This window comes from Trichechus manatus, unplaced genomic scaffold (genome assembly GCF_000243295.1).
Source record: "Trichechus manatus latirostris isolate Lorelei unplaced genomic scaffold, TriManLat1.0 scaffold00014, whole genome shotgun sequence".
Taxonomy (NCBI): Eukaryota; Metazoa; Chordata; class Mammalia; order Sirenia; family Trichechidae; genus Trichechus; species Trichechus manatus.
Genome location: NW_004443950.1, coordinates 14932923 through 14959784, shown reverse-complemented (window position 1 = coordinate 14959784; position 26862 = coordinate 14932923). Strand labels below are relative to the sequence as shown.

At 38.8% G+C, this 26862-nt stretch overlaps 1 protein-coding gene across 8 annotated transcripts in view; it reads left to right on the top strand.

The window, feature by feature from the left end:
* The window catches only part of CHD9 (chromodomain helicase DNA binding protein 9), a 229204-nt gene that overhangs the window by 57579 nt on the left and 144763 nt on the right, over positions 1-26862 (top strand). For 4 of the 8 annotated variants that reach the window (XM_004371587.3, XM_023726911.1, XM_023726909.1 and 1 more), the window contains exon 1: positions 7792-7887. The exons of 2 other annotated variants lie outside the window; for them this stretch is intronic. The gene's annotated coding sequence lies outside the window, so the exon portion shown is untranslated. Of the gene's footprint in view, positions 1-7577; positions 7888-22313; positions 25621-26862 lie in introns of those variants that run through there. 2 more of the 8 variants (XM_004371589.2, XM_023726908.1) reach the window with 2 other exon arrangements.

Genomic DNA, 26862 nt, shown 5'->3' with positions numbered 1-26862 from the left:
CTGCCCTGACAGGGAACACAACAGAGAGTCCCGGATGGAGCAGGAGAAAGGTGGGGTACAGAACTCAAATTCTAGTAAAAAGACCAGACTTAATGATCTAACTGAGACTGGAGGAACCCTGGAAAGCATGGCCCCTGGTTTCTCTATCAGCCCAGAACTAAAACAATTTCCGAGGCCAACTCTTCAGACGGATTGGGCTGGACTGTGGGCATAAAGTGATACTCGTGAGGAGTGTGCCTCTTAGCTCAAGTGGATACAAGAGGCTAAACACGCAGTTTCTGTCCAGAGGTGAGATGGGAAGGCAGAGAGGGTTGGGAGCTGGTTGAATGGACATGGGGAATCAGGGGTGGATAGGAGGAGTGTGCTGTCACAGTATGGGGAGAGCAGTTAGGGTCACATAACAATGTATGGGTAAATTTTTGTAAGGGAAAAAATTTAAAAAAAAGAAAGCAAGTATAGTTAGCATGCATGTTCACCCAAGAATTCAAATAATCCCTGAATGTTTTTATGATAATGATGTCTTGATAAAATAGGAGTGCTTCAAAACCTGATCTTAATAAGAAAGATAGGCCTTGTTAAGAAATCCATATGAGGCAAGAAAAAACTCAGCTAGTTATAGAAAATTCAAGACGGTGGTAATTGTTCAAGAAAAGATTTGTTTCATTCCTGGCAATAATAATATGAGCTTTGTAAAGTCTTCCGAAGACCTAAGTAGGGGTGTGAAACCAGTTCAGTGGGATCATGGCAAGATGGTAACCAAACTATTTTCATGGCTGTAATAAAATGTATGAGAAAAAAACAAATCAAGAAGTAGTCAAAGGAAATCTGGTGCTATTTTCTTTCTTTTGAAGCTTAAACAAGACAAGATGGATTTAAATTGCACCAGGATGGGCTGTATTTGATTCCCGTAATGCCTATAATGCCTATAAAGCAAACCAGTTGATCAGAAAAATATATGTTTACAGTTTTTATCAGCCCCTAGGCTAAGTGGTCTAGATCATATGTGCTTTTTAATGCACACCCATTATAATACTTAACATTAGTTAAGTAATACCAAAATAAATAAATACCCACTCATTCATTATTTTTATTTATTTCAGAGTCCTTGGGTGGTACAAATGGATAACACACTCAGGTGCTAACCAAGAGGCTGGATGTTCAAGTCCACCCAGAGGCACCTCAGAAGAAAGGCCTGGCAATCTACTTCCAAAAAATCAACCATTGAAAACCCTATGGCGCACAGTTCTACTCTGACACACGTGGGGTTGCCATATGAGCCAGAATTGACTCAACAGCCACTGGTTTTGTTTATCTGTTTATTTATTCACTTCACAAAATAGTTTTGCCAGGAGGCCAAAGGACCATGTTTATTTTATTTATTGTTGTATTCCCAGCACCTAGCACTGTGCCTGACACATCACAGACACTCTTTAAGTCTTTGTTGAATGAGTTTATTTTTTAAAATAGTAGCCACATCTCATGCATTTGATCCCTGCAAACTTGATTTAGGTGCAGCTTCTCCAAGAGTGCTTCTATTCTCCAGAGTAAAGTAGATGCACAAAGACGGAATGAGATGCTCAGTGACGTCTTATCAAGGAAAACAGCAGCATCTTTTTTTCCTGAAGACCTTTTAAGATTAGGGCAAGCAACTGTTTGTACAAGCAGAACAGTGGAATCTTTGAACTGTCAAGGAGGGTCGCGCTTTGAAGTAATATTCCTGCCTGAAAGCAGGGGATAAACTAGACAGAACTTAGACTCTCTAAGATCTGCCCCTGATTAATGGGCCTAAGAGTCTGAAGAGCAGCTGCCTGGCTGGTTGCATCGTTTGGATGTTGTTATTATCAGCAGCCTCTAGATTTGAAAACAGTACTGAGCATGTGTTTAAATGGTCTTAGAAGTGCTTTAAGCTCCAGCTGCCTGCCTACCTAGCCCTCTTTTCTATTTGCCTGAACAAGAGTCTGTAAAAGAAGGCTAAAGAGCTTTCTATGATATCTTTCAGTCCTGTTCTAAAAAGAACCTTGTTCTTCACTGAGTTAAGGAAATTTCACAATTCCCAGGGGCTAACGTGAAGTTAGTTTGTACTCAGTGCTGAACCAACTAAAGTTCCTTTCATATTCTTTTTCCAGAGTGGAGAAGTGTCTGAGCTCTTCAAGCTACTATTCATTACTGCAGGAAGGTAGAAATCATGTTATATGCTATCATATTTTTATAATAGAATAGGGCATAAAATATTCAAATTATGAGTCTACATAAAATGTGTAAAAGATTAAAAAAGCATACCTTAACGTTTGTCTGTACTTAGCTTTGGTCTGTGAATGTTTTCTTTAGTGCCTCAACCTGTGAATGAATGTCAATAAATATGAGGAGATATTTCATATATATATATATACATTTCATTACATATATACACACCTATATATTTATTCCATATTTATTATGTATTTATTATTATTTATATGGGAATAATGATTTCTTCCTCTGTAGCTGACACAGCACCCAGTATAGTACACATACATGGTATAGGTATTTAAATGCATGTAAATTAATGGTAAATTATACCAAAGTTACAAAACCAGTCAGCCCAATGTGAGAAATAACAGTGCCAATATAACAATCTTTGGATTAAAAAAAAACAATTTGCTGCTGAGCTGATTTTATAGATATAAGAGAAATAAATCTGTTCTGCTTGTCTCAACATGTGTTCATATAGATATGTTTGGTTTACATGTATATAACACTATAACTAAGTTGGAAGAGGCCAGGCATCACTTTTTTTAAACAGCTTTATTGAGCTATAATTCACATTTCATAAAATTCACCAATTTTATGTATGTACAAAATTTATTTTGTACAAATGTGCAGAAAGTGTATATTTCTGTGGTTTTCAGTATATTCAGAGTTATACAAGCATCACCACAATCTAATTTTAGTACATTTTCATCAACTGAAAAAGAAAACCTGTACCCATTCTTCACCACCACTACCACCTCCAGCTCTAGGCAACCATGAATCTACTTCTATCTTGATAGATTTGCCTGTTCTGGGTATTTCCAAGAAATGGAGTCATACAATTGTGTCCTTTGTATCCGGCTTCTTTTACTCAGCATTATGTGTTCAAGGTTCACCTATGTATCAGCACTTAATCCTTTTTACAGCTAAATAATATTCCATTGTGGGGATAGTCCACTTTTGTTTATCCATTCATCAGTTGATGGATATTTGGGTTGTTTCCACTTTTTGGCTATTATGAATGATACTGCTATGAGCATGCATGTGCGAGTTTTTGTATGGACATATGTTTTCATGTCTCTTGGAGTATATACCTAAGAGTATATATCAACTGTGTTTAACTGTTTGAACAACTGGCAAACTATTTTCTAGTATAGCTGCACCATTTTACATTCTCATCAGCAATGAGGGTCCAGTTTCTCTACATCCTTGTCAATACTTGTTATTGTCCTCTTTTTGATTATAGCCATCCTAGTGCGGTATTGATTGGCATTTTCCTAATGATGAATGATGTTGAGTATCTTTTTATGTGCTTATTAGCCATTTGTATATCTTCTTTGGAGAAATGTCTATTCACATACTTTGCCTATTTTTAAACTGGGTTATTTGTATTTTTATTGTTGAGTTGTAAGAATTCTTTGTATATTCTGGATACTAAACCCAAATATATGATTTGTGGGTATTTTCTCTTATTCTGTGGGTTGTTTTTTCATTTCCTTTATGGTGTCCTTTGAAGCACAGAGTTGTTGTTGTTATTTTTAATGAAGTCCATTGTATCTAATTTTTTCTTTGGATGCTTGTGCAAAAGTTTTTGGTTTTAATGAAGTCTAATTTACCTAATTTTTTCTTTTGTTGCTTATGTTTTTAGTGTCATATCTAACAAACTATTGCCAAACTTGAGGTCATAAAGATTTCTTCTAAATTTCATAGTTTTAGTTCTTACATTTAGGTTTATGATCTCTTTTAAGTTGTGTGTGTGTGTGTGTGTGTGTGTGTGTGTGTGTGTATGATGTGAGGTAGGTATTCAGCTTTATTCTCTTGCATGTGTCTAGTCAATTATCCTCACACAATTTGTTGAAAATCATCAGACTTTCCTGATTTAAATGCTTTGGCACCCTTGTCAAAAATCAATTGACCATAAATGTAAAAGCTTATTTCTGGACTCTCAATTCTGTTCCATTCATCTGTATATCTATCCTTATGCCAGTACCACATTGTCTTGATTACTGTATCTTTGTAGTAAGTTTTTAAGTTGGGAAGTATTAATCCTCCAACTTTGTTCTTTTGTAAGATTGTTTTGACTGTTCTGTGAGCATCCCTCTTGCAGGTCTTCCTGGGTCACAGTCTAATCCTCAGTTTTACAGTTTTAGGACCTTGATTGTGTCTGTTTCCCCTGAAGTGAACAGGTACTAAGGCATTGATTTATATTCCTCAAACTTGCAAGAAAATGCCAAATTTGATGTATATGTTGTAAAATATTCCTTTTGAGAGACCTGAACAAAAATGCCTAGGGAGGGAATTCCCCCTTCCAAGGTGCCAAATTAGTTATTAAAAGATTGCTTTACTAAACATGGAATTGGAAACTAAGGTTGAAGAGAGGCAATATAGCATAATAGTTAAGAGCTGTAGGCTTTGGGGCAGGCCAGAGAATTCTAGGTCTGAATCCTATTTGTGCCACTCAATGGCTGTGTAGCCAAGGCAAAGTTTTAGACCCTTTTCGTCTGTAGAATGGTAATAATAACCTCTTCCTCTCAAGGTGGTTGTGGAGGTAAAATGAAATAACAGATATAAACACCTAACACAGTGCCTGAGGCTAGTTAACTTTCAGTAAATGTTACCTATCGGATACGCTTGTAGGATGTTTCATTCAGGCTTAGGAAACCACTCTCTGCCATAGCACAGATTTTCTGGTGACCTAAATCATTGTGTCCACAGATACAAGCCCTTTTGCTTTGAAAAATGTTGAGTAGGAATGGAGCCATTCTAACTCTGGAATGGGATCAGGGGACCCGAAGAGCATAGCCAATACTTGGTTCTTGACATTTCATTGCCTGATGCGAATGCTGGGCCAGAGTCACCAGATTTTGTTGTTGATAATGTTGATTCTCGATAATTTCAGTTGTGGATGATAATAGTTACTGACCTTGCCCCTAAATTCTGGGATTCACAGGTGTCCTCTGCAATAACTTTTCCAGAGTCTACAATACAGAAATCTCAGTAACCCAGAACACCAGTAAGATCTAAGTAAAAACCAGTCACTGAGCACTCAAAAAATAGATGTCACAACAACACATGTACTTAACTCACAGGAGGACACCACAGAAACTCCTTACTCTAAAACCTGAGAATCTAAATAAAAGTTTATCTGTGTCTAAATTTGTAATAGAATAGAACCATCAAAAAAAGTAGGAAAGAAAGGTGTTATGTAGAAGAATGGAGAAGTGTCTGCCTAGTACTGAGGAAGAAGACATACAAAACAGACATAAATTTAAAAAAATTAAAAACAGCATTCTTGAAGCCATTTAGTTTAGATCTATACAGATCTGTATACTTTTGATGCCCCTTAATCATCAATAGGAGCCCTGGTGGCACAGTGGTTAAGAGCTATAGCAGCTAATCAAAAGGTCAGCAGTTTGAATCCACCAGTCCCTCCTTGGAAACCCTATGGGGCAGCTTTACTCTGTCCTATAGGGTCACTATGAGTCAGAATGGACTCAGTGGCAATGAGTTTGGTTGGTTTTGGAAACACCAAAAAAAGCCTAATTTTCAGAGGGCTGTATTCAAGAAAACATGAGTTTTCCATCTTATATGCTGAGGGCTGGAAAGTTTTGTAATTTAGCTAAAGTTTATTTACATGGGTATATCTTATTTTCCTATGATGCCAGATAAAATGAGATGTCATGGCCTTAAATTCAACTCAACAGGTTGAATTTGCAAACTAAAGCAGTATTCCAATAGCTAGTGTAGGGAGCTCAAAGATTTAACTGTTTCTGTGCATTCTTATCCTGGTGGGTGGTGTTATTAAGTATCCTTAAGGAGAATCAACTTGTAATTCTAACTTCTCTCTCTGTAGGGGTTTTCTCTCAGCCCCTTAGATATCTCAGCTAAACAGAGCTGTGCTGATCTACTCTGGAGGGCCTTCATGAGGAATATAAATAAGACAATTGATTGGCAACTGGCAGTAGGTATACCGCCATTCCACTGTCAGGCAAAAACAAGCAGAGTGGCATTGCTCTGTACTCTTTGGGGGAAACAAAAATTCGAGAGATATCTCTCCGTTGTAGGTTGAATACTAAACATCATTCACGGACATGGGAAATCGGGTGGAAAGGAGGAGTGTACTCTCACAATATAGGGAGAGCAATTAGGGTCATATAACAATGTATGTATAAATTTTTGTATAATAGGCTAACTTGAAATACAAACTTTCGCTTAAACTACAATAAACAAAAAAGAAAAATAAAAAATAAATATCATTTACACTGGATTTGACATGGCCAGAGTTTTGAACAAGCACCAAGGTAGGCTGACTGAAATGCAAATATTCCATTATTTTGTCTATCTCACATTTTAATGCGGATTTTTCATCATTTAATTAGGTGTAAAGCCACCTCGGGGCCTGAAACAGAGACCCATAGAATTTTAGCGCTGGAAGGCTCTTAGAAAACTTGCTCGGCCATTTCATTTTACAGAAGGGGAAAACTGAGACCCAGGGACACGGAGTGATTTACTGTGGGTCATTCAGTTAATTAGTGACGAAGAGGAAACCCAGGTGCCCCGACGCCAGTGGTTTTCCCGTGCACCCCCTCTTAAGCCAATGTCGTCCTGTCCTCCTGTTTTTCTCTTTTCGTTTGTTCTTGCTTTCCCTGCGTAACTGTGCAATAATTTAGAACGTGGGCTGAAGGTCGGGAAGACTAGGTTTCAGCCGCAGCTCTCCACCGCTTGAGGTGCGCGCTTGTTCCAGATCCGGATTTGGGCCTGGGTCTCTCCGTAGCCTGCCGCCTCTCCTACAGCAGGTGCTCAGCACCTGGCCTGAGTCGTTGCACCGTCGCGGTAGGGCTCTCCTTGCTCCCGGTTTCACCGCACAGGCGTGACACCCAGGTCTCCGTGCGAAAGGAGAACGTGGGTCCGAACCCACGGTCGTTTGCAGAGGGAGGATCTGGAAACCCTCGTCGTCCCTCAGCGGACCCGGAGATGCCCCGCGTGTGAGTGACCTCGGCCCCGACCTCACCACTGGTCAGCCGGCGGCCGGGACGTGCCTGCCGGGCGTGCCCGCCGGGCCTGACGTGGCGGCGGAGCCGCGGGGAGGGCCGTGGAGGGGAGAGGCCGCCGAGAGGGCGCGGTCTGACGTGGCGATCGCGGCGGGGCGGCGAGTGGAGCTCGGGACACTGCACTGCCCCGCGCTCCGGCCAGAGGGCGCCCGGCCCCAACCCTTCCCCGCCCCGAGGCCGCCCCGGGCTCCAGAAGTAACCGCACCAGCGATTGGGTCGAAGCGCAGCGGGGCCATGTTGGAGCAGGGCGGTGACCCCGCCTTTCCCCGCTCTCCGCCCTGGTTCGGGCCGGGCCGTGAGGGAAGGGGAGCGGCGTGGGGGATCCTCCCTCCCCGGTGGCCAGACGCGACCGGAGCGGCGGCGGGAGCTGCAGCGGCCACAGCCGCCTCCTCCGCTCCCGGGCCAATCAGCGGCGCGGGCACAAATATGCAAATACCGCGCCGGTGCTGCCGGAGTGCCGCTCGCAGGGGCTGGTGGGGTCGCGCTGGGGGAGTGAACTGGGCCAATCAGGCGGGTGCGTGGCGGCGCGGGGGAGGCGGTGCCCCTGCACTCCTCCCTCCTCTCCCTCCCGGCCCCGCGCTGACAGGGGGGCCTGGCCGCATCGCCGGTAAGTGCCGCCGCTGCCACCCGCCGCCTCAGGCGTGGGGAGGAAGCCCCGGGGCACCACGGGGCAGTGGCTGCTGCTCAACTGGTGGGGAGGGTTGGGGTGGGTCTGTCAGCCGGCTGGTCGCCTCAGGCCGCCCCCACCCGGCCAGCCGCGCGTGTCAGTCTCGGTCGAGGCAGGGGGCGGCGGGGGCGCCTCAGTCATGGCGAAGCCCGAGAGCCAGCGAGCGGCGGTGAGTACGTGCCGCCGCCGCCGCTCGGCCGGGGGAGGGGGTCGGGGCAGGCCCGACCGCGCGGCCGCCTGAGGTGAGGGGCCCCGGGACGACGGGCGCGCGGGGAGGCGGGAGAGGGGGCGCCTCCCGCACGTGCGGCCCAGCCAGCCCGCGACCCGCCCCGCGCCTGTCATGGCTGCGGGCTGCTGCCCCCGCCCCCTAGCCCGCAGACCCCGGGTCGGGACCCGGCCGCCGCGCCTGTTGCGTCGGAGGGGGCGAGGGCAGGGTGGGCAGGGCGTGGGTGAAGTGGTCCGAGGGGCCGCGGGCTGCGCGCGTTTCCCCGTCGCGCGTGAGGTCGGGGCCTCCCCTCTGCTCGGTTCCCTCCGGGGGTCGGGCTTTCCTCCATCCAGCAGCCTCTCCCCCGCCCGCCCGCTTTCTCGCCTCCGTGACTCATGACAGGGCGTCCCGCGCGAGCGCCGGGTGTCCCCGAGCCCGGGACGCTGCCGGCGCTTTTCCCGGCCCTGCCTCTCGGGTTACGACCGCGCTGTCTTCCCCGTCATCCCTCGCCCCGAGGGGCAGCCCCTCGGGCCTCCCACGTCTGCGGCGTGGCCCGGACCCCGCCAGCTCCCGTCCATGTCCGGTCGCCGCCGCAACTGCTGCTTTCTTGGTCTCTGGGTGTGGGACGTGATGGGTGGTTCCGGGGCTCTCTCCGTGGACATGCATCCCAAAGCCAAGCACGGCCCGGAAAGCTGGTGTCTTACTGGCCTATTGCAGTCGGCAGTTCTGGGTGGTTTCTCTTCGTGTTTTCTTTTTTTTTTCCCTTGGCGGTGGGGGGTGTTGTTTTGCTTTTTTTTTTTTTTTTTTTTAAATAAAACTTTTCAGAACAAAGTAGACAAGAATTTGTTTTAAGTTGTGATATTAACAATGCTACACAGTTACTTTCTTGAAAGCCTGGGATTTGACACTGTTAAGACTTTATCCATTTATGTGAAATACTGATACCTCAGAATTCCCCCGTATTAAATAAAGTTTATCTTCATTAATAAAAACCACTGTCTATCACAATTTAGTTTCTCAGTTTTGCATGCTGCTTCTCACCTTTTCCTTTTCTCTAATTCCAAACTCTCCAGTTCTACTTAACCAGCTATGATCGTTAACAGAAAAGAGGGCATATCTTGTGTAATGTTGCTCTCTACAGAACTCTGTACATAACCGTACAGGTACTTTTAAAAGAACCATTGAATGTCCCAACGCGTACACAGAAGGTGAATTTAAGGGGTGATTCCCCATTTTTTTTTTCTTTTGCTATGCAAAAGGTGATTATGGTGTTTCTTCCCTTTTGTGGTGTTCACAGAAATTGATTTTAAATGCAACTCTTTGCCAACAGCAGGCAGCACAGAACCTTACATATGATAGATATGTATTTGATAAATATTTATTAAATGAGAAACATATATTGTTCCAAGCAAGTTAAACCTCTTACATATTATTTTCCAAGATTTTTTTTTTTCTGCTTCTATTTAACAGTTTATATTAACTGCAGTGTACTACAAAGTACTGGCAGGTCTCAATCCTTGGGGAGTTTCTATAAACTACAAACCATATAATACAGACATGAAAATGCACTGGATAGAAAAGGGATTGCTTCCCAGATTTGGTTAAGGTATCTTTGTCATCCCTGAATGTTTCAAGGAAAAAGCAGATATTGTAGAGTGGAAACAATAAAACAAACTAAAACCAAAAAACTTGTGATTGATTGATTGACAGGGAGAAGATGATGTCCTAAGGGCACAGGAAATAGCATTAGAAATAAACACTGCGCTGGTTATTACTACCCTCTTCTGACTTGTTAAAGATTAGTAGTTAAGAGAGAGGGAGAAAAGAATGCCCTGGGGTGGGGGGTGGGGGGTTGGTAGAGGCTCTTTCAGAAGTTCTGTAGAATACAAGGGGGTACATTGGCTGGAGAGAAACAAGACTTTGTCCCTTAACTAGCTGTGTAACTATAGCCAAGTTTCTTAACCTCTGGTAGCCTTAGTTTTCTACTTTGAAAGTTCTCTCCAGATTTATAATTTTATGATTCTAAGTGTCCCGTGAGATGATATTTATACTCTGAAATACAAAAATTGTATTTGGATTTTGAGTGTTTAAGAAAGACAAGTTTTGCAAGAAATAGTGAAATAGTTGGCTGTTTGTGAAAAGAGCATTTTTAAAAGAAAAATCTCAAGTGGGCAGGTATGAATAAAGGTAAGAAAACAGTGCTGTCATTGGAAAAAGCCCGTGACAGAAAAGATTAATGAAATCATAGAATTTTAACTTGAAAGTATTATTAGGAACTATTAACTTCAAATCCTTGTCTGATGCAGCTGTATGCATTAAAGAATGCCAGTGAAGAAAATCATCTCTTGTCATTGTAGTCCTCAGGGATTTCTCCTTCCCTTGAGATAATAGCATTATTATTTGTCTTCCTTATTTGACATATGTACAACTTCCTGACTTTCCCTCTATTGTATTGTATTGCGTTTAAATTTTCAACATTTTTTGCTTCTCCCTTTTAGAAACAGTTGCAAAGCTGATGAAGTGGCAATGGGAGATGCAGAGAAGGGGAAGCCACTTTGAGTTGTAATTTATTCTCTGGACTCCAGTTCATTCACATTCATTCGTTTATTAAACAGATTTATTAAGTACATACTGTCCATTAGCCCTGCCTTCATGAAACCTACAGTCTGATACAGTAGACAGATAATAAACAAGTAAACGAACAAATGCAAAATTGCAATTTGTGATAAATTCAATGAAGGAAAGGAACAGAGTGCTATGAGAGAAAAACGTAGAGGCTTGTGGATAATGTCAGACAAGGCCTATTTCAGGTAGTGACATTTAAGTCAAAATCTAAAGAATAAGGAGAAAGGTAGAGTGGGAGAGTTTCCTGGCAGAGAGTAAAATGAAGGCTATGAAGCAAGAACTTAATATGTTGGAAGAAATGGAAGAAGTCCAGGGTGGCAGGAGCTTACTAATAGAGAGGCAAACTATGCAACATGAAATCAGAGAGGTAGGCAGAGATCAGTTAAAAAGTTTTGAGATTTACTAGGAAAATTGCAAAGTCAGTGAAAATTTTAAAGCAGAGTTGTAATATATGCTTTCATTCAAATTTTAAAAATACCACTTTGAGAATGGATTGAAGAAAGGCAAGAGTGGAAACATACTGTATTGTAGTTGTCCAGGTAAGATGTGATGGTAGCCAGTAGAAGGAATATATATATATAAATAAATTGACCACTCAATGGATTGAATGTTGGGGGTGGGGAGGTGGGAGAAAGGTGTAAAAAATGACTTCTGGTTTCCTAGGTTGAAGAGCTAGATAGTTGGGTGATCTACTGAGATGAAGATAAGGGGAAGATAAGGGTGTCCAAAAATCAAGTTTTGTACACCATCCCCAGACAGATGCTTCACAAAGTGGGGACTGCTGTTATCTGAATGATAGGTGTCTCTGTCAGGACAGATTTAACCATGTGTGTGACACTGTATGATGACATGCTTCATAGTATGTGCTTTGAGAGAAAGGAGTAAGCGTATTTATGTTAGATTTTGTAATGGAAAATCTGGTAACTGAAATGATGTTACTTTTTAACAGTGCATTTTAGTGTTTGAAAGTTTATTTGTGGAATATTTTTGGATTGCAGTAGATATGAAGATTTGAGGAAAATAACTCTAATATAGCATTAGATGCTTAATAATTTTGGGTGGTGGTGCACAATACAAAGGTCTTATAGTCTTGATAGTCTCAGGACAGGAGCACTCTTCCGTATTAGCCAAATAGCTGTCCAGTAATGGTGATTGTTGTAATTTGGCATTATTAAGTGAAGTTAATCAAGTAAATAGTACTTTTTTTACTATAAAACTTCTGTAAATCAGTAGTTTTAAAGATTGTTATTGCTATAAAGGGATGTAATTTGAAACTTGAAAAAATCTTGTCCATCATTTCAGTTTAGCTCACTTGACTACACAACAGCAGTTGAAAGTATATTAAATTTTATTCTATTGGAAATCGATGGCTGTGCTTCTGAAAGATAACTGCTAATCTTGTGCTTTTATAATAGGAAGGAGAAAAGTCAAATTTTCATATATATTGCATAAAGTTTGTTTTATCTTAAAATTTCGTGCTTTATCACAGATTAAGTAAATTAAAAATTATTCTTTTTTTCATGGAATGAGCTGACTGGAATTCAATATATTTTTCTATTGTGAGTTTACCTTTACAATGATCTTTTAAAATGCTATTAAGTATTTATTCATTAAAAAAATTTCTTCGATTCAAGGAACTGGCCAACTTTACCTAAGACAAATCTGGGAATTTAGGATTATAGGTCTGGAGCATTTATTTAGTCTGTTTTACAGGTAAAGAAACCAAGGTACAGGGATACTAAGTAGCCTGAGGTTTCATAGTATTAGAGAATACTTTATTTCAGGGGTTCCATAATTTAGTTAATTCACTACATATCCAAATATATGAATATACTGTTAGTTCTGCTTAGTGACTGTGTGTTGAAATCAGAGTTATTGAATTTCTTTCAGAGACCCTATATTCATAAGGTGCTTGGCATTTTTGGGGGAAGGGAGTGGCATATACTCTAAATGTTTTTTTTGTTTGTTTGTTTTTACAAAATATAAACCTCTGAAACTACCACCCAGGTCAAGAAATAGAATGTTATCAGCACCCCCAGAAACTCCCCTCATGCTCCCTCCAATTACCACTCCCTTTCTAACCTCCCAGAGGTAACCATTAACGTGCCTTCTAAAACCATAGATTAGTTTTGCCCGTTATTGAACTCTATGTAAATGGGATCAAATAGTATGTATTCTTTTGCTTCGTGTTACGTCTCTGAGACTAGTATGTGTTGTTCCATGCAGCAGTAGTTCACTCGTTCTCATTGCTGTCAATTCTAATACATGAATATAGTACTATTGATGGACATTTGGATTGTTTTCAGCTTTGAGCGATTATGAATAGTGGTGATGTGAACATATCTGTGTGTGTCTTTTGGTGCACACCTACACACTTTTCTGTTGAATATTCTAGGAGTGGAATAGGTGGTCATAGGTATGCATATGTTCAGTTTTAGCAATAATGTCGTATAATTTCCCAAATTTGTTGTGTCAGTTTATACTCCTCTTAGCAGTATGTGAGTGTGCCAGTTACTCCACTTTCATTTATGTGGTTTGATTAAAATATGGCTATTTTTGAAAAAATCTTTGTGATTTTTTTTAATCTTCTAAGACAAATATCTGATGCAGAATAGCTATACCTAAATGAGATATAGACAAAGGAATTTGAAATAAAAATATAAAAATTTGTAGTTCAAATTGGTTTTGGATTATAGCAAATTCAGGCAGAACACGTTCTGTGTTCTCGATGTTATAGTTGAATGACAATTGACACTGCCTTTTTTTATTCTTAAAGTTTAGTTTTTAAAATAGAATGAATAGTATATCACTTTAGGGATATGATTTGTGAAAGATGAAAAAAATGCATGTGTATATATATATATATATATATATACACACACACATATAGTATAATCGAAGAAATCTTGAAGGAGCTAGAAGAACCTTTAACTAAAGAGAATTTGAAAGCCATTAGGTGAGGTGTGCAGTATACTTTGAAATAAGATCCTGGGGAAATAGGGCAGAAATGTATTACAAAGATCTATATTATCTCTGAGATGAATAGACATGTGTCAGAAATGACCACAGTTCCCAGTGCTACTGATACGGATAAACATGCATAAATAGGGACCAAGCTATTGTTTTCTTAATATACTTTAGGTCAGAGACTTCAAGGATGGCACCCATATGCTCTTTGGTCTCAATAAAGTAGTGGAAAATTGGGTTTTATATTTTTATTTTATACAAGTTGTTCTAAGAAAAATGTAATTGAATTTCTCAAGAATTTAAATGTGAAATGCCATCTTAGAGGATATATTAAGGAAGACGTGTCAAGGTTTGACTGAATTTGAAATGTTAAGTGAATGCATTTGGTAGAACTGAAATCACTGCATAGAGACTACATGAATCAGAAAAGCTAGGAAAGAAAATCCAAGATAGTACAGTGTCGTAGAAGCTAAGTGAATTTCCAGAAAGCCAAAGGGTTAATTGAACTGATTTCAGCACACATTTAAACAGCTTTTATATGGGCCAAGCAGAGCAGAAGCTGGCACCTGAGATGAATAAGCCATAATCCCTGTCCTTAAAGCACTCAAAGCCTAAGTAGCATATTATCAGTGGGAAATCACAGATGATTGGAGGTTTCACATAGAAGATAGCATTTGTGTGTAGCCTCTGTTGTCACAGTGGTTACATAGCAAGTATTTTTTAGCGATCAAAGACAAGGATTGAGAGAGTATTGGATTTGTCTAGGAGATTATTGGTCACCTTTGAAAGTATAGTTGCAGTAATTTTGTGGGGCAGAAACTAAAGTACTAGAAGTTAACAGGCCAATGGGTATTTAGAAGATGGAGGCAGTTGGAGTGGATCACTTATTTTTTGATATTTGGTATTGAGAAAACTAGAAATAGGATGATAGCTACATACAGTAAGATCAAAATAATGTTATTTGGCTTGTATGTTTTTGTTAAAGCAAGGTCAAACTGATGAAGCTCAAAGTTAGAAGAGAAGGAGGCAATTGCAAGGGGATAATTAAAGATCTTAGAAAGAGATGGCATGTGTGTTGGTGAAGTCCCTTTGAAAGGCTGGATGGAATGGTATTAGGTGAAGATTTATCTTTGGAGAAGATTGGAGAAGAGACATGCTTCGTCTTCTGAGAATAGAAGAAAAAAAGGATAAATGCAAAGACAGGCATATGCTTCTGAAAAGATGATTGGTGAATTTTAACTGGAAAACCTCAGAAGTGTAAGAGAGAAGATTATCCTTGTGTGAGAATGGGAAGTTAGGATTGAAGATTTGAGGAGAGAAAATATAAAATATCTACAAAAAGATATCAGCCTAGAAGCATAGAGAAATGAATTTAACAATTTCTAAGCAGAGGCAAGGGCCACATTGAAGGTAAAGTATATAAATTAGTATTAACCTACATTAAAAAGGCGCCAAAAACAAAACAAAAAAACCAAATCCATTGGCGTCGAGTCGATTTCGACTCAGTGACCCTAAGAACAGAGTAGAACTGTCCCATAGGGCTTCCAAGGAGCAGCTGATGGATTCGAATTGCCGACCTTTTTGGTTAGCAGCCAAGCTCTTAACCTCTGTGCCACCAGGCTCCAGTAAGGTGCCAGGCATATAATAAATATACAAAGTATTCACAGATGTTAATTGAGTTGAATTTAATTGGACTGAGGCCTGGAGACAAAATTAAGGTAGTGAGAGTAATACAACATGGTTGGTTGAGTGAGTGTAAGGATCACAAGGGTATTGAAGGGGATGGGAGGTAGGCCCTTCCGAAGACAGAAGAGAGGTGATGAAGATGACGGATATACGAAGGAAAGCTATATTTATTAAGTTCTTACTATATTTTAGGAACTTTGAATGTATTCTTTCTAAACTCTGCAGCAGTCCTGCAAGGAATACAGTGATGATCAACCTGAGTCTCAGTATGTTTCAAACTTTTCAAAATTTGATATTTATATCAATTTCCTGTTTTTAATATTAAAATAATTGAAAATTATTTAACTATAGAATATATACTGGTACTTAATTTGGTTATGCGTGTGATTGATGCCGAAGACTACTTCAGTGTAAACAAATTAATGTATCTGACCTGACTCAGTAGCAACTAAGAAACATTTATTTTCAGCTTCAGCCAAAAATTCTGTATGCTCAAATCAGTTTTTACCATGAGTAGAGATGATTGTGTTGTGAACATTTCCCTTTCTGTGAGATGCAGAGTAAGACTGAATTAAGTGTGAATGCCAGCAAAGTAATTGAATTTAGTAAATGGCTATCTGCAGAGGGAGATGTTAATAACAAGCATTGGATGAGTGCTATTTAGATTAGAAGTTTTCAATTCTTTTAAACCAAGGAGTCCTTTGTTTTTTAAAATATCCTGCTCTGAAAGCTCAATTTGTAAAATAAATAAAAGCAGAATATTCAGGGTGAAATCTTTTATTAGGGAGAGAGAGGGAAGAGGAGGCCTAAGTCCTCTCTTTTTCAGTGACTAAAGATTCCCCAGCATTCCAAGGAGCACAGTTTGAACGCACTGAGTGCTTCCAAAAAAAAAAACAAAAACCCACACCCATTGCTGTTGAGTCAATTCCGACTCATAGCAATCTTATAGGACAGAGTATAAGTGCCTCATAGTGTTTCCAAGGCTGTAATCTTTACAGAAGCAGACTGCAATATCTTTCTGTGTCAGAGTAGCTGGTAAGTTTGAACTGCTGACCTTTCAGTTGGCAGTCCAGTACTTAATCATTGGGCAACCAGGGCTCCTACTGAGTGCTTACACAGTGCTTTATATAGATTATTTTAATGATACTTCTGTGACACTAGGACTGTTACAATCCCCATTTTACAGATGATGAAACGGAGGTGATTAAGTTACTTATCTAGGATCATATAGCTAATAAGTGATGAAGCCAAGATTCCAACCTTGCCAGTCTGTTTCTAAACCTGTACTTTTAACCACTGTGCTATAGGGTTGCTTATAGAATCACCTGTCAATGAAAGTAGGTTTCTTTCATTGAGGGATAGCTGGGAATTAAACTTTAAATTGAATCACTCATAAAAAAATGAAATGAAATATGTATCATCAAAATGATTGCTTAAAGTATTGCTTAAAAAAATCCTTTTGAATCTCAGCTTTTGGAATAACTATTAAGGTTTGAAGAGTTTTGTTATATTTTATGTTACAGCATTATTGAATTCCTGAAAGCATTTGTTATTTGCTATGTGCCTAGTAGATGTTAGGGTTATCAAGATGAATGAGAACCAATCTTGAAAGGTACAGCATACAAAGAATGAGTGTGTGTGTGTGTGTGTGGTGTGTGTGTGTAAAGGCTTCTTAGAGGTGGTTGTACTTGAGCATTGCTTTATCAAATGGAGAAAGATTGGAGGGGGACAAGGTTATAGGCTTAAAGAACTTCCTGTACTCATTAATGGAGGTTTGAGAAAGTTTGGTGAATACAAGCAACATTTCAGCGTGATTGAAGCGTAGATTACCTGTGGGGGAATAGAAGGAAATAAGGCTAGAGGGGCATTGATATCTTTAGAAGAGGAATAAAATAAGCAAGTATATATGTTGGGAGGACAGAGATAAATTTAGGTATATAATGATACTGTTGATTAGTTTAACTATTTTAAAAAGTTGGAAAATAAGTACAATCAGATGGAATAAGCTTGGATGTTGGTAATTTTTCAGCACACCAACCAAGAATCTTGATCCATGTTCCTAGTTCTACAATGAGAAGAATATGTATATTTATTGAGTCTGTACTGTGTTTTAGGACTTTGAATATATTCTTTCTAAATTCTGCAACAAACCTGCCATGTAGATGGTCAGATGAAGAAAAAGGCTCTGACAGGTTCCAAGAAACGCTCAAGGTTACACAGCCAAGAGATGGCAGTTAGAATTTGAACCCACGTCTCAACTTCTTCAACTATGCTATTGCTGCTTTATATCTGCCAGATATTTTTGTAGTTGATTGGTGGATCTGATTTATTTTCAAATGAAACAGTTGAATGTATAAATAATACTGTTAGATTAATCAGAAAAGTGCCAAGGATACATTGAGCAGAGTTAAGGATGAGATTTAATTGAGCGTTGTTGTTAGGTGCCCTGAAGTTGGTTCTGACTCAGAACAACCCTTTGTACAACAGAACGAAACACTGCCAGGTCCTGCACCATCCTCACAATTGTTGTTATGCTTGAGCCCATTATTGCAGCCACTGTGTCAGTCCATCTCGTTGAGGGTCTTCCTCTTTTTCACTGTCCCTCTATTTTACCAAGTGTGATGTCCTTCTCCAGGGACTGGTTCCTCCTGATAACAAGTCCAAAGTATGTGAGACGAAGTCTTGCCATCCTTGCTTCTAAGAAGCATGCTGGCTGTACTTCTTCCAAGACAGATTTGTTCATTCTTCTGACAGTCCATAGTATATTCAGTATTCTTCGCTAACACCATAATACCGTCCTATAAGGTTGCTATGAGTTGGAATCAACTCGATGACACACAGCAACAGCAGGGGATATATCAAATGAAAATTTCAGACCTCCTAGAACCTCTGTTTTACTGGAGACATAAGCTTTAAATAAGATAAATAAGTAAACTATATAGAATGTTGGAATCTTGGTGGTGCTGTGGTTAAGAGCTACAGTTGCTAATGAAAAGGTCACCAGTTTGAATCCACCAGCTGCTCCTTGGATATCCTATAGGGCAGTTCTACTCTGTCCTGTTGGGTTGCTATGAGTCGGAATCAGCTCGACGGCAACGAGTTTGATTTTGGTTATACACAATATTAGCTGGTTCTAATGTCACACACAAGTAAAATTTTGCTGAAGATCATTCAAAAGCAGTTGCAGCAGTACATCAACAGGGAACTGTCAGAAATTTCAAGTGGGCTTCAGAAGAGAATGTGGAACAAGGGATATCATTGCTGATGTCAGATGGATCTTGGCTGAAAGCAGAGAATACCAGAAAGATGTTTACCTGTGTTTTATTGACTGTGCAAAGGCATCTGACTGTGTGGATCATAACAAATTGTGGATAACATTGTGAAGATTGGAAATTCCAGGACACTTAATTGTGCTCATGAGGAACTTGTACATAGACCAAGAGGCAGTTGTTCTAACATAACAAGGGGATCCGGCGTAGTTTAACGTCAGGAAAGGTGTGTGTCACGGTTGTATTCTTTCACCATACTTATTCAATCTGTATGCTGAGCAGATAATCCAAGAAGCTGGCTTGTATGAAGAATAAGCATCAAGAATTGGAGGAAGACTTATTAACAACCTGCAGTATGCAGATGACATAACCTTGCTTGCCTAAAATGAAGAGGACTTAAAGCACTTACTGATGAATATCAAAGACCACGGCCTTCAGTATGGATTACACCTCAACATAAAGAAAATAAAAATCCTCACAACTGGACCAATAAGCAACATCACGATAAACAGAGAAAAGGTTGAAGTTGTCAATAATTTCATTTTACTTGGATCAACAGTCAACGCCCATCGAAGCAGTAGTCAAGAAATAAAATGACACATTGCATTGGGCAAATCTGCTGCAAAAGATCTCTTTAAAGTGTTACAGAGGAAAGATGTCACTTTAGGAATTAAGGTGCTCCTGACCCAAGCCATGGTATTTTCAGTTCCTCATATGCATGAGAAAGCTGGACAATGAAAAAGGAATACCGGAAAAGAATTGATGCCTTTGAGTTATGGTGTTGGTGAGGAATATTGAATATACCATGGATAGCCAGAAGAATGAACAGATCTGTCTTGGAAGAAGGACAGCCAGAATGCGCATTAGAAGGGAGGATGGCGAGACTTTGTCTCACATACTTTGGGCATGTTAACAGAAGGGACCAGTCCCTGGAGAAGGACATCATGTTTGGTAAAGTAGAGGGTCAGTGGAAAAGAGGAAGACATTCAACAAGATGGACTGACTTAGTGGCTGCAACAAAGGGCTCAAGCATAGCAACATTGTAAAGATGGCGCTGGATCGTGCAGTGTTTTGTTGTAAGTAGGGTCACTATGAGTTGGAACAAACTCAATGACACCTAACAACAACAAGCAGAAAAAGCAGGGAAGAGGAATGTGAAGTGTTGGGGGGGAAATGATGACATTTTAGGTAAGATGGTTAGGAAAGGCCTCGCTGAGAAAGTTACTTTTGAGAAAACAGCTGAACAAAATGACGGAACCAGCCTTCTGAGGGAAGAGCACACACAGCAGAGGGAACTGCAAAGACCTTCAGGTAGAAGCATGCCTGGATTTTTGAGGGACCTTTGTGGCTGAAGCAAGGAGGAAGAGTAGTAGGAGATTAGGTCAGAGAGTTGTTGAGGTGGGTGTGAAGGGCTGTAGTATAGGAATTTACAAGTCATAGTAAGGATTTCAGCTTTTAATTGAGATGACGAGTAACCTGAAATGGCCTGCATTTTAATAAAATCTTGCTGGCTGCTGTGCTGAAGTAGGGCAAAGTCAGTAGCAGGGAGCTGCCTATTAGGTATCCAAGTCAAGTAGTTTGTTAAGTATTCTTGGGCCTGGAGTTAAGAGAGAGGTCTAGCCATAGATATAAATTTGGGAGTACTAACATATAGGTATTTAAAGCCATGAGACTGGATAAAATCACCTTGGAAGTGGGTATAGAAGGAAAAGAGAAGAGTTTGGAGCACTCCAACATATAGAGATTGGAATCTGTAAAAGAGACAGAATGAACAGTCTAAAAAGTAGTGGAGAAACCAGTGTTTCTGTAGTATCTGTAAACCAAGTGAGGTTGTGTTTCTAGGAGTGTGTGATAACTGTGCCAAATAATGCTGATAGGTAATGGTAGATGAGACTGAAAAAATGATCCTTAGATTTAGTGATGTGGAGGTCACTATGCCCTTGATCAGAACAGTTTGGTGAGGTGTGATGGGAGTAGAACTTGCTTTCAAGAGAGAATGGCAGGAAATAAATTGAGAACAACAAATGTAAACAACTTTTTCAAGTTTTGTTGTAAAGAGGAAGAAAGAAATGAGAAGGAAGTTGGAGTGAGAAATTGGGTCAAGGGGATTTTTTTAAGATGGGAGGAAGAATTTATTTTCTGCTTATGGGAATAATCTAGTAGAATGAGAAAGATCAGGAGACTCAGGAAAGAGGCAAGAATTACTGGATCAATGTCCTTGTGCCGGTGGGAGTGGGAAGGAGATTATTAACATTTTACTGCTTGTTTTGTTATAAAAATCAAACATTTTGTAACTTAAAAAAAATCTAAAATGGTAGGAGGAAATGAGAAAAAAAGTAATAGTCTCTATAATTTCCATATTTATTTGTGATGTGGTTTAGTGAAGTTGTTCAGAAATACTTCGGCTTGTGAGTAGGAAACTCAGTTATCCTCGGATGTGAATATCTGTATCCTAGCAAGTAAGGTCCCCAGGAGAGGACAGAAAAGCAGATTTAGAAGTAAATATAAAAACCTGGATGGAAGGAGTACAGATGCTTGCCTGCTTTAATCCTTATTAGATACAAGACTCAGCGATCCTTGTAACCTATTAAAGAGACAATGTTGAATCCATATTAATTTAATACACTCTTTCAATTAAAATTTGCTGTCTAAAAGTCTCTCGGCTTCCTACCTTAAAAAATAAAATTTTAGATACCCTAGCACTAACTTTCAGAACTCAACTTTCACTATTATTCTACTAGTATTTCCTCAGTTCGTGTGACATTCTAAAGCAAACTTGTCCCAAGTCTAACATCACTTGCTGTTATTAGTGATAATAAAAACATCTTGCATTTATATAGAAAGTATTTTAATATGCATTATATCACTTAGTCATCATATCAAGTATGTAAGATAGACAGAGGGTATTTTATGATTCTTTGCGTTTTCATTTTTTTAAGCCCCTAATAATAAGGAACTCAGTGGATGAAAGGAAGCATCTCCTCGAGTTTCTTAATCATTTGTAACAGAGTCAGTAGGGATCATTTTAAATTTTTGATTGAACTTTTAAATTTTGATAGATAAAATTAACACACTAGCTTACTTCCAAAATAATTTTTTTCATGGATCATTTTTTAAATGTTTAGAGTGTTTATTTAAAAAATTTATGAGTATGATTTCTGCTTACTTTACTAGCTTATTTAAACATTGCTATAGTCACAAAATTGTATTGGATTGATAAAATATCTTAATTGACAAGACTAAGACTTCTACTATAACTTGACCAAATCTTTCAAAGTAAATTCGCCTACTTTTTTTTTCTCAGAAAAATCTACCTTGTAAATGCTTGCCAAGTAAAATTAGTTGATAATTAGATTAAAGAAAATAGAATTTTAAATGACCACTATCACCTTTATCCTTACCTAAGAGCTATAACAGAAAATTAGAACTTTTAAAATAATTCTGCCCGTGATTTCCTTCTTCTTTTTTTAAACGGCTTTGTTGTTATTTGTCGTTGAGTTGATTCCAACTCATGGCGACCCCATGTGTGCAGAGTAGAACTGCTCTATAGGGTTTTCAAAGCTGTGACCTTTCAGAAGCAGATTGCCAGGCCTGTCCTCCAAGTTGCCTCTGGGTGAGTTTGAACCACCGACCTTTTGGCTAGTAATTGAGTGCTTAACCATTTGCCCATTTTTGTTTTAGAGTGTTTGTATTTTCTTTTTGATTTATAGGAAATCTTGATGTTTTAGGAAATAAGCACTTCATGAATGAGTGAGTTGCAAATATTTTTTCCCAGTTTGCCATTTCTCTTTTGTAATCTAATCTCAGAATCTTTTCATAAAGTTTGTTAATTTAATTTATATAATCTAATTTATGAATTTTTAATGACATCTGAATGTTTATTCCATGCATAGAAACCAAGGTACCCATTTCCATGTTTTCTTCTAGTATTTTCATGGTTCCATTTTTGTTATTAACGTCTTTGATCCATTTGAAATTTATCTTGGTTTAAGAAACTAGTTATGGGTCTATTTTTTTCCAGATAATCAGTTTATTTATTTTATAGTCCATCTTTTCACCGTTTTGAAATACTGAATTCCTACATATGTTTAGATCTATTGTTAGACTTTGTGCTTTGTACTATTTGTCTGGTTTCTCATGTCCCACTATGACAGTGTTTTGACACATGAAATTTTATAATGCTTCAATATTTGGTAGTGTTAGTCTTTCCCTGTTTTTCTTCTCTTTCAGATCTTTTCTGTCTTTGCTTTTTGTTTATTTTTTTCTGTATTAACTGTAGAACCACCTTGTCTAACTCTAAAATGTTGGAATTTTTATTGAGACCACATTAATTTCATAAATTAATATAAGGAGAGTTCACATATTTGTAATATTGAGTTTTCTTTTCAAGAACATGGCATATAATGAATTTGAATTAGTTGCCAACATTTAAAAATCAGGAAAATTCTCATAAAAATTTGGATTTCCAGCTCCTCTTTGAAAATTAGAACCAACAATCCACTGAAGGTGACTATTGGCTGCCCCCTTTAGGTGAGCCTTGTATTTTCTAGCTAGCCACAGTTCTCTCTTGGTCACTTCCCTCATGTATGTTACCTGCCTGGTCTCTGTAGAATTTGCAACCCAGATGTACTTGAGAGAGTTGGTTATCTGTGCTAAAAACAGGACTTCATAGTTAGAACTAATCAGATCTGATCCATTGTATCATCCTCTTCTGATTGTTTTGTATCTTGGTTCTGTTAATTATTCTTTTGTCTTTCCAATTTAAAATCACCTGTTAAGCAAACTTTCTATACCTTCATTTAAGTCTGATATTGAACAGGACAGGCTGAGGACAGAAATTCTGCATTACACCACTAGAGAGTTAATTACAGTGAAACCTGTGAGAGCAGAAGTCAATGGGACTGCCACGTCTTTCTGGGTCTTTCAGGTTTTCAGCCCTTGATAGGGTATAGTCTAACCAGTTTTCTATCACTCATTTTAGTGGAAAATATTTGAGTTTTCCTTCTCTGACAGGTTTCCACCTTACCCAGGTTCTGGCTTTTGCAGGTTTTACTGTAGTGCTACTTGGATATGGCAATTCAACTAGTTACTAGTATATTGTCACATAACTTTATTAGCATTAAGCTAGTAAACCTTGTCAAATACTGAACTATCTACTAGTCGTATACTTAGAAACCTTGTAGGAACCCTCAGGAGATGAGTAATTTTGGGCCAATAGCTGAGACTTTAAACATTTAACCTTTTATTTTGGCCACTTTGAGTATAATTTTTCACATTTGAATAAACTGGCAATATTTAGCCTGTAGCGTGGTATAAAGAAGCTTTAGGGGAAACATAAGTCTTCAAGAATTTAAATGTTTGTGTAAAAAAGAGGAATGTATTTTTTTTTTAAGAAACGATCTCAAAGGGGACACTTACAAAGCCAGGGGGGAAATTAACTTGATGTAAAGAAGAACTTTCTAACAGGTATTCAAGTATAGTTTGAATGTATTTATAGGAGCTATTTCTAGAATTTTGGAAACCCCGGTGGCGTAGTGGTTAAGCGCTATGGCTGCTAACCAAAAAGTCAGTGGTTCGAATCCACCAGGCGCTCCTTGGAAACCATATGGCACAATTCTGCTCTGTCCTGTAGGGTTGCTATGAGTTGGAATCGACTCAATGGCACTGGGTTATTTCTAGAATTTAACGGACCAATCTTTAAAAAAAACAAAGAAATGGTGAGCTGACTTAAGTTTTCCAGCTTTTTATTTTGCTTTGTATATAGAGATATTATTTAAAATGACTAATACCCCTATCATTATCATTTTATTAAAAAAATGTTTCTGGGGTACAATTTTAGTATTGTTCACTGTCATTGGAAGTGTTGCTATTGGCTACCTAAAAAATATTTTAAATGTTAATAGCCACCAGTGAGAATAATTTCACCATAGTAAATAATGTTAGTCAACTGTTAAGCCAGAAAGGAAATTTGAATCAGTGAAATAGCTCCTCATTGTCTCTAGGATAAAGTCTGGATTTCTTAACATGACTGGTAGACACCCTGAGATCTGGCCCTGCTTACACCTCTAGACTTCTCTCTCTAGTCTCTCTGGCTACTTGGCAATACTACACTATTGAGTAGTTTCTGAAATGCCATGTCCCGCTTTATCTCTGGGCATTTCTACACTGTTCCCACTGTACTCTTGCCAGTTTTAGGTACAATGGAAGGCAGTAAGCAATTGTAAAAGCACCATTTAGTACTCTAACAGGTGTTACAGCTTACTGGTGGAGACAGTATTTTGCTTTTATTTAGCACTTTATAATTCACCTTTGAAGTAGACAGTACTGTAGTGAGTAGATCAGGTTTTTGTTGTTATTTTCTTTAATGTACTAAAACAAAAGTTATATGATGATCTCAAGGTCACACAGTTAGAAGGTGGTCGAGCCAAGGCTCAGGTCTAGTTTTTTGTTTGTTTGTTTGTTTTATTTAAATTTAATGTAGTCTTTCATTCATTTAACAAAATTTATTGTGCCTATTACTTTCCATTGCTTTATTTTCCCCTTTTCTGCTTTTGTATGTCCTCAATGGCCATACTGTTCCTTAAACACATACTTCCTTGCTTCCATTCCTTTACTTCTTCTGAATCTTTTTCCTGGACTTCCCTTTCCAGCCCCTTTATGAGGACCACCTGAAGTACTGCTGTTGGAATACTTTTCTGAATAACTTGCTGAGGATGCACTCTTCCCTTTGTAAATCACCTTATAGATGAACTTGTGTCTCTCTTGGACCACATTTACTATACTTTGTTCTGTATAATGTGATTTTCTTATGCCTCTCTTCCCTTTAGATTCCTCATCATCTTGCAGGCAGGGACTTTTGTAGTCCCTGCACACGTGCTTTGGATGTAATGGACTGTCCATAAATATTTGCTCAATTAAGTAGTAAGTTAAAATTAGACTGAGATGTGATTTTTATTTATTTACTTTTTTTTATTAACTGGGAAAATGGTATAGATGTTTGCTAGAATAAAGACAGTAAATCTTAAAGAAAAATTGTGTTTATTGTAGAATAAACTGTTTCATTCAGAAAACATGTTTTATTGTTGTTTTCTGGGCATTTTTAGATTTTCTGCGCATTTTTTCATAGTTCACCTTTAGTCCCTATTTTCATAATTAAGGTTGACTACTGTCTTGGAGCCCTGGTGATGCAGTGGTTAAGAGCTTGGCTGCTAACCAAAAGGTCGGCAGTTTGAATCCACCAGCTGCTCCTTGGAAACCCTATGGGGCATTTCTACACCATCCTACAGCGTCTGAGTCGGAATCGACTTGACGGCAACGGGTTTGGTTTTTGGTTTACCTACATATGAAATATGTATCTTCTTAATACTAGTATTGGTATCTATATTTATTTTCTTCACCATTAGGTGTTCCTTTATGCTTACCTTTATCGAACCACAAATAACATGTATTGGTAATGCTCCATTTACTTGTCTGTAACCCTCTTCAGAGGTCAGTTGTTATTCATCATTGTAGTGCTTAGAAGTTGCCTATCAATAAATGTTTATTGGATGAATGAATGAATAGCAAAATTGTTTTCTTGATCAAAATTTCTACGTTTCCTAGGGTTATATAAATGTAGAAAACACTCTCCTTTAACATAATCCACCAAAATGTGTAAAAATTTAAAGAGTATATCAGTTCTTCTCTATATGAGATATTCTTACTTATGGAATATAAGAAACTTGTTTCCAGGGTAGTCTTCTAAAAATTCTGTAGCTACTTTTTAAGGGTAAAACAAGTAAACAAGCCTATAATAAAATCCGTATAAATTTAGAAAAGTTTTATATTTATATTTTAAGTTCACTACTATCACAATAAATAGGAATGTGTGAACTAATGTCATATCATTCAGATTATCTGCTTTCAACATTCACTTGAGCAGTGATTTCTATAGTTCAGGGTTAAGAACTGTTAACCTGATACATTCGAAATACTCAAGAAATTAATTAGTTCTAAGATGCATATTTTTTCACTTTTAGTTTCTCTGAAATTGGGATGGGTCTCAGTCAGTGTCTACCAGGTGGCTGTTACGGAGTAGTTGTCATTGCCTGTGTGTACACAAACTTTGTCATAGCGATTTATATTGCTGTCACCTTGGTTGGGCAATGTACATTGTTGGTACTA